This window comes from Sinocyclocheilus grahami, unplaced genomic scaffold, assembly GCF_001515645.1.
Source record: "Sinocyclocheilus grahami isolate Dianchi unplaced genomic scaffold, SAMN03320097.WGS_v1.1 scaffold1257.1, whole genome shotgun sequence".
NCBI lineage: Eukaryota > Metazoa > Chordata > Actinopteri > Cypriniformes > Cyprinidae > Sinocyclocheilus > Sinocyclocheilus grahami.
The window spans coordinates 272,338-280,399 of record NW_015506436.1 but is presented as its reverse complement, the minus strand read 5'-3'; the positions used below and the strand labels follow the sequence as shown (position 1 = coordinate 280,399).

Genomic DNA, 8,062 nt, shown 5'->3' with positions numbered 1-8,062 from the left:
TTCATTCACCACCAGAGGTCACCCTTTCCATTACATTGACTCTCGCACAGCACAAACTGTTGCATAGCACCCCGGACTACATATCCCATCATTCATTGCACGGTTTGCACACTGCACTGATTGCACTCATTGCACACAGCTGTTTCTTATCACCTCACTCACTATATAACACCCACTCAAACCGCCATTCTCTGCTGAGTATTGTTTAGCCTGTACCCCATTCAGAGTCCCTGTGTTTTCCTTGTTTTGCCTTGCCTTGCCTGTTTTCGCGGTTTTTGATCTTTGCCTGTGTTCCTGGATTTTCCCTCTCATCTCGCCCCTGTGATTCTGTCTGCCGATCGGTGACATATGCTAGCCCTAAGACTATTCTTGTGTTTTGCCCGCCATATACCTGTTTGCCATTGTTCGACCCTGCCTGTTATACCTTGAATAAAAAGTCTCTTGAATAAAAGCTTGCAGATGGATCCACACGTCTCACGTCTCGTCAGCCCCGTTACAGTCTGAAAGAAGAAAGTCATACACACCTAGGATGCCTTGAGGGTGAGTAATTTATGGATTCATTTTCATTTTCGGGTGAACTAACCCTTTAACTGTTTTAATTAATTTTAAATAATTTTTGAATTATTAAAATTCTTTGCTTTTATTTTTTGTGATTGATTTAATTCCTTTTTATGTAAAGCACTTTGAACTACCATTGAATATGAAATGTGCTGTGTAAATAAACTTACCTTGCCTTACCTTTACAAAACAAAATTAAAATTCAAAATTAAGTTCAAAACCCATCATAATACAAAAATTAATAAGGCTTTTTTACAGTAATTCCATGTTGAAATATATTCTGAATTTAAAAAATGAAACGCTATCAAAACAGATTAAGCAGAACAACTAGTTAGTCTTTCAATTACATAACCATCAATACAAAAGAAAACCAATTAGGAATAATGTTGAACTGTAATGTAAACATGGACTATGTAACATTTACTGCAGTGAATTCTAACTGCAATTTTATGAAAGCATACATTGTATAATGCTGACTGTTAGTGTTTTTTAGGTTGTTTTATAAGTGATAAAGTGTGTTTGTTGGGTGAAAACCTTTGCTTGTGTTATGAAGAATTAATTGATTTGAAACATGTATGAAGTATTTTGGTATTTTCTGTGCATTTTGAATGTGAAATGAACTGCTGTGGCAAGATTAAAGTTGGTTAAGAGAACTGTGTGAAGTGACCAAAATATTGAGAAATGTGTCCTAGCAATTAAATAATAAATACTGTAACTATGCAGAGAAAGAGGGGATCAGAAGAAATATAGAAACTAAGAAACACTCAAGTTAATGTTTGTGAAAGAAGCTTTTTTAACTGAAAGGTAATTCTGATCATAATAATGCAAACAGTAACACATCGTCACTGAGCAGGACACACACATATATGAGGATTTATGACACATTTATTCTCAAGTTAATTCACTGACAGTATTTCAGCTGCAGTATTCATTTCATGAAGAGACTCTATAACATCTGTCAGTGATTCATCATGCAGCTGCATTATGTGTGGAATCTCATCTCTTCTGATTCATCAACACAGTTTCACTGATGATCCAGAACCAACAGTAAACCCAGGACAGAGCGGCTGAGTGAATGTGGTCTGGACTGTGTGGATGAGGCTCATTGTGTCAGAGACGCTGTAGAAGGACAGAGTTCCTGCACTGTGATCCACATACACTCCTATTCTACTGCTGCTGATGATGGACTTTACAGGGAGACGAGTCTCTATGTTATTGTGCCAGAATGAGTAACTGGAGGGAAAGCAGATCAAACTCCAGGACTGATCATTATATCCAAACACACACTCAACACCCCGTCTCTTCCTGCTGATGCTCTTATATGACACTGAAATAAACACACCTCCACTCCACTCAATCTCCCAGTAACAGCGTCCACACACACTCTCTCTACACAACACCTGAGGATACACATTAAATCTGTCTGGATGATCAGGATACGGCTGTTTCTCTCTCACATGTGTCGCCTTTCTGTTCTCCTCAGACAGACTGAGTTCAGTGTGTGCTGTGTTTGGATCCAGTGTGAGAAAACAGCCATCTGAACACAAGAACAGAGACATTAATAACACAACAACAATCACTACAGCTGTGTGAGTGTGTGTGATTGTGTGTAGACGTACATTTTCGACATCCTGCTGTAATCCTGTATTCTCCTTCATGATCCACACTAGAAAACACACACAGAGTCACATTCAGTCAGTAAACGCACACAGTGCAGTGCAATTAACCACATTATATCTTCAATTATGATTTTGGCTTCTGATGATTATTAAAACAAGATGATCAAGAAAAAACATGTTCAACCATGCTTTAAACAGGCTAACAATATTCTAAAACATGCTAGCAAAGTGCTAAACAAATAGCACAGCTACGCTTCAGGCCAAACATACCTATACAGCTGGTGACAAACATGATGCAGGGCAACAACTCTTAGATGTAGCCTATAGAATGCAGTTATATGCCCCTAAAATTCAAGAGAATGGGGCAAAAATGCCCCTGTGTGAGATTTTGTCTTATATGTATGTCATATATCACATGAGCAACGCATGCAATATTACACAAGTGCTGTTTTTGTCCCAAATAGCACGAGTGCAAATGTTACATTGATTTTATGCAACAGTTCAATAAAACATAATATTTTGTAATATTTTAGACAATATTGTCTGTTTTTGCTCAGTTTTGCCAGTGCAAATATGACCTATTAAAGCCACAGCAGAAGTGCTGTGCATCTCTAAGCAACGCAGTGGTGATTAGTTTCTGAATGAATCCGTGTTTTGAACAAATCGGGTGAATCAATGATTTAATGGCCCATTCATAAAGGGAGTAATTTACTGAACGAGTCAGCCGTTTGAATGAATCGAATGAATGAATGAATGACTGAATGACTCATTTACTGAATGACATTAAAACTTCCAGTAGGTGGCAGTAAGTTTCTTACTTGGAGTATAATTTCATATTTACATATTAATAAAAAATCTGAAAATAAAAATTCCATATTAATAAAGGTCTGTTTACATTTGCGTTCATTTATTTTACATTTTTTAACGCAGAAATGAAAACGGAAAATGCGGTTTCTTCTTAAATGTTTCAAACACTGATGAATAGAATAAGCAGACACAAACTAAATTAATTTCTTGCTTTTTAGCATGTCTATACAGACGCAATAAGCACCCTCTCACACTACTAACGCGGCTATCGCTAATCTATTGCTTTATGTAAACCTTTGGCTTTGATATTTTTATGACCTTTTCCCAACTAAAAACATGTATGAAATACTCGTTACATATATATTTGCAATTAATTGTATCCAGGGTCGTTTTTACGGAAGTGCTAGAGGGAATGAAGCGAAAGCAAGTGCACGTCAGTTGAAGCTGTAGAAATACGATATTGGCGAAACATATTTTCCAAATGCTCCAGTGTGTATTTGTGTTTGAACTCTGCAGTGCTTCAAAGGTTTCTATTTTCAACGTGTATTTGTAGCATTGATCAATGTAGCTAAACACCTACATTTTCTGTTGATTTCCTGAACGTAATGGCCAAACGTTTAAGTTGCACGCTTGGAATTCTCTCATTATAACAAAGAAAGTGTAAAATGATAGCTAAATAAGAGATTCGTTGTACAGTGAACTTCACTGACTACAATGCAACTTTGTGAGATCACGATAAACTGAAATGAGTGATGCTTTTTAGTGAGTATAAGGGGAGTGAGCGCTCTTTGCACGCTTTTTAGGCTATAATCCATTCCGAATATGAAAGTTTTTTTTTCATGATAGCTAGAGGACCAGTGACTGCTTACATGCTGCAGAATTTCAGGGGTGACATCCACATATCAATGCAGCATTTATATGAGGAAATCACTATCACTGCAATTAAAGTGGTAACCATAACAATGGATAGGGCAAAAATATGTCAAAATAGATGTACATTAAGGCTAGAGCTGCCACACCCCTGGACTGTCTGTGTGTCTGTTTTGCTCTCCGTGACCCAGTTTCTCCCTCATGTTTGATTGTCATTCCATTCACCTGTGTTCCCTTAATTATCCTCATTCGTTCCTTGTTACTTAAGCCCAGTGTTTCCTGTGCCTAGTGTTCTGTGTCATCGATGCTACGTGCTACGTGTGTGTTCCTGCCTGCCCTGTGTTACCCCGTTTGGATGTTTATTTAAACTCAATTTGAAAATGCATTCCAAGCTGACCACGCCCACCCTCCGTCACTCATTGCTTCAAGGCAGGGCTTACTTTGCGTTGTCCTGGGTATTTTGATAATTGGCGGGAGGGAACATGGCGAAGTCTGTTCCACAGCTTCTCCGAGAAGCACTTGAGCGGCAAACTGCAAATGTTGGCCCTTCAGAAAATCCATCGTCTGGTCTGAGCGCGACACCTCCGGATCGAAGTGGTGGGACACGGGGTAAGTTGGCAGATAAAGACCAAGGCAACAGTTTGGCCTAGGGTTGCCAACTTTCACTCGGGGTCTGGGGAGGTGGGTTGTTACTGACGATCACATTCGTTGACCATCGTCAACTTTACTGCAAAAAGTTTCTTATTCTTTTAATACAGCTAAAGGTCGCGTTGTGATTGGTATTGGTCACGTGATACGAATTCGCACAATTTCGCAGGTCAAGAGTTCACCAAACGTGAAGCAGCGAAATCGAATTCCTCGCATGATCTCCCACATTCGCATGTGTTTAAATCCTGGTTAATACAGTTGGCAGCCCTGACATTGAATTACACAGTAAATTTATTAAAATACAAACTACTACAATGTAGTGTTCATAATGTATGACCATTTTATTGCAGCAGAAGTTTTAAGATTGTTTGCACCATATTCAAATTCACGGGGCCGTGTGCCGAAACGTCCCAACACCGCTGGACCTTCAGCAAAATAATCTAAAAGTGCTTCCTACACCCATCGTTTTTTCTGCCTGTCCAAGAGAAAGGAATGTGAGGTGCCAAGTCCATCAGTGAAAAACATATTAGAGAGGGCAGGAATAGGAGAGAAGAGGATTACCATTCCAAGTAAAAAAAAATACAATTCTCTACCCCCCCCAGATAAAAGGGTTTGCTTAAATCATGCTTACATTAATGTATTATCCACCTGAAAACATAATTTAATTTTTATTTTATCTTCATTTAGACAAATTCGTTTTACAGCTGCAAAGAGAGTGATATTGAATCTTATATCTTGTATCGAAGACAGATCTTAAAGAATGCAGATGAAAAACCAGACCTAGTTGTTACACTAGATCTGCACAGCTGTGAAAAGGATCGTGAACGAGAAACGTTAGCTTTTTATAAACGTCCAAATGTTGATTGGACAAGTCCGTTAACTGTAAAACTTAAAGGTATGTATTTATTGGTGCAAAGTAGCTCTGCTTGTTTTGCATTAGTACTTTGAGGATTATTAAATTGTATGTAATCTCTATTAAAAACAGGAGATGCTGCATTAGGGGATGGAGAAAAACGGCACTTTATGGAGGCAGATCGGCCTCAAAAATAACACATTTGCAAAACAAAATTCATAAATGCACAATTTACATTTACAAAATCCGATTCGTAAATTCAAAACCCAATTCATAAATACACAAGTAAAAGCATAAATATTTCCCCAAATGCTCACACAAATGCATCTTACCTAAATAAATTTAAAATGCTTACACAAATATGTATATATCAAGTTCTTGAATTCATTTCCATCACACATTTATGAATGATGGTACATGTATTTATGGATCGTTGAACCTGCATTTGCAGATCGTCACACATGCGTGGACTGCTTTGAATTTGTGTGTGGTATTTTTGAGACCTTCCTGGCAGGTTAAGATTCATAAATATCTTTTTTTGGAGGATGTTCCGTTCAGCCAATCGCGGTGAGCTTTTAATCCACCAATCAAAACGCTCTTTACTGAACAGACTCGAGAAGCTCAAGCTGCGCTTGTACTGTGCAAGTCTTACCTTTTCACACTTTGTGTAAATCTTAGCTGGAAAGCCAGAATGAACTGAATCAGAATGAAATAGATAATATCAACAACCTGGCCATCAACTGGGACTTGCCAGCAGTCAGCAACAGCAACAGAAGGTGGTCGGCAGAAACCATTCTCCACCATGGGGTATGTATAGCTTATCATATAAAGGTGGAAGTATTTGTTAATTGACTTGAACTTTTTCTAACTCTACGTAAGCCTCTTTACATAACCATTAAGTTAGGACAAAAGCTTCAATCTTTCATCATGGCTTGCCTAGTGTTTATACTTTGTACTGTTTGTGGATCATTTCTAGGTTATTGGTCGACGTGAAAAACAGATGTCTCCGCTGCGGAGAGGACTCAAAGATACAGGTGTTTTGAGAATGATAAAAGAACGACCCAGTTTAACTGCAGGACTGTTTCCCAGATCTTCTGCACTGCTGATGGAACCAGAGGTAACTGGTCTATTCTACTTAGGAGAATAGACCGTATGGAAGCCATTGCACTAAATCAAGCATTTAATTTTCTGTAATATAAAAAAAAAGTCTAATCGTATAGCCCAGTTGGTGGGTTGTTTGTAATAAAACACTAGGTCAGTGGATGAATTGCATTGTTTCAACTCTATATTAAGGCTTGTATTCAGAGCTGCTATCTTTGTATGAGATGATACTTAGGAGAGTCACCTGGCCAGAGCCTGACAGTGATGAAGATGAAACCCCTTTGAACCTGGAGCAATCTTGTGATGTTACGGCTTTTCTCCCAGTGGCTTCAACCTGCCTCACGACACTGAAACTTCCTTTAAGATGCAGAACCTTTCTTGCATTTACAGAAGCAACGAGAGCCGCCGTTTCATCCACAAGGTTTGGCTTTGGCCTTATCGGAGTTGTAATATTTAAGTATTCATGAACTGCATATTTAGGAAAACATTTTAATGGCATGTTCGTTGTCTACAGTATTTTTCACATTTCTTGCTTTTATAAAAATGCATGCTCTTGACAGGAAGCTTTAAAGAGCTCTCATTGCAGTGGTGGAAATTCTAATGAGTAAAGTGAAGTTAACCTTGAGTTAAATGAAGAACAAATGTTAAAGAAAACTACTTGTTTCTCTCTCTTTTTTTTTTATTCTTAGGAAATTTTGTAGTTCAGGCATTTGTCGAAATAAACTCGCCAAAGGAAAAGCTGTTTGTGATGTCCATGCATGTTCAAAACATTCAATGTCTAAAAATCTCTGTCAGTTGGGCTACTGTGCTCATGTAGGCATCGATTGCCTCATTTATTGGCATTTCCCAGTTGGGAAGACCTGCCAACTCCTCTGCAGTGAGATGTGGTGGTAACTCTACATCTGGGACTGAAATGCTGCCTGCATCTTCCATGGCATGTGGGCCATCCCAGTCAACACCATAGTCATCCTCAACCTTGCAAAACATCCAATAAATGTTACAAGCATTTGTCACGAAGGCATATATTTTTTGTTCTGATGTAGGCATAAGTGAGTGTTGTTAAATTACATTAATGTAAGTGTAAAACATTAGGATATTTCAAAGAATGTTGGTAACCAAAAAGCTCTGGGGCACCACCGGCTTCCATAACATTTCTTTCCATACAAGTCAGTGGTGTCCCAGAGCTTTTTGATTACCAACATTCTTCAACATATCTTCCTTTGTCCAGTAGAACTTGAGAGTGAGTAAATGATGACAGAATTTGAGCGAACTAGCCCTTTAAGTGATTTTGAGTTTAAAATGTGCAAACATACAGTTTCCAGATCATCGGCAGCCTCTCTGTTTTGCAGCCAAAGTTGATACGGAGAGCGACCATTCTCCGTTCTCAGCCTGTGCAGGTTCCATGCTTCTTTAAAAGTGTTAAACTGATGTTGTAACTAGGGAAAAAATGCCCAATGCAGAGCAAAGAGGTGGATCTCATCATCGGGATTCAACAGTCCAGTCACTTCCAAATGGAAAAACAACATGTGGAACAAATCGAGGACTTGTGTGTAAACCTCTCGCCAAAGACGTTCAATCCTAAAAGAAAACCAATACAACAGAACAA

The 8,062-nt window shown here is 38.5% G+C and overlaps 3 long non-coding RNA genes across 3 annotated transcripts in view; 2 read left to right on the top strand and 1 right to left on the bottom strand.

Annotated features, from left to right (window-relative positions):
- Window positions 1-4,251: 4,251 nt before the first annotated feature.
- LOC107568567 (uncharacterized) lies at window positions 4,252-4,938 on the top strand. The gene is made up of 2 exons (XR_001606779.1): window positions 4,252-4,463; window positions 4,853-4,938. It is a non-coding gene; the product is annotated as an uncharacterized lncRNA (long non-coding RNA).
- A 1,042-nt stretch (window positions 4,939-5,980) lies between these two features.
- LOC107568562 (uncharacterized) lies at window positions 5,981-7,194 on the top strand. The gene is made up of 3 exons (XR_001606775.1): window positions 5,981-6,162; window positions 6,332-6,472; window positions 6,681-7,194. It is a non-coding gene; the product is annotated as an uncharacterized lncRNA (long non-coding RNA).
- LOC107568565 (uncharacterized) overlaps window positions 6,421-8,062 on the bottom strand; it is a 3,833-nt gene continuing 2,191 nt past the window's right edge. The window contains exon 3 of the long non-coding RNA XR_001606778.1: window positions 6,421-6,481. This is a non-coding gene — a long non-coding RNA (uncharacterized lncRNA). The remainder of the gene's footprint in view (window positions 6,482-8,062) is intronic.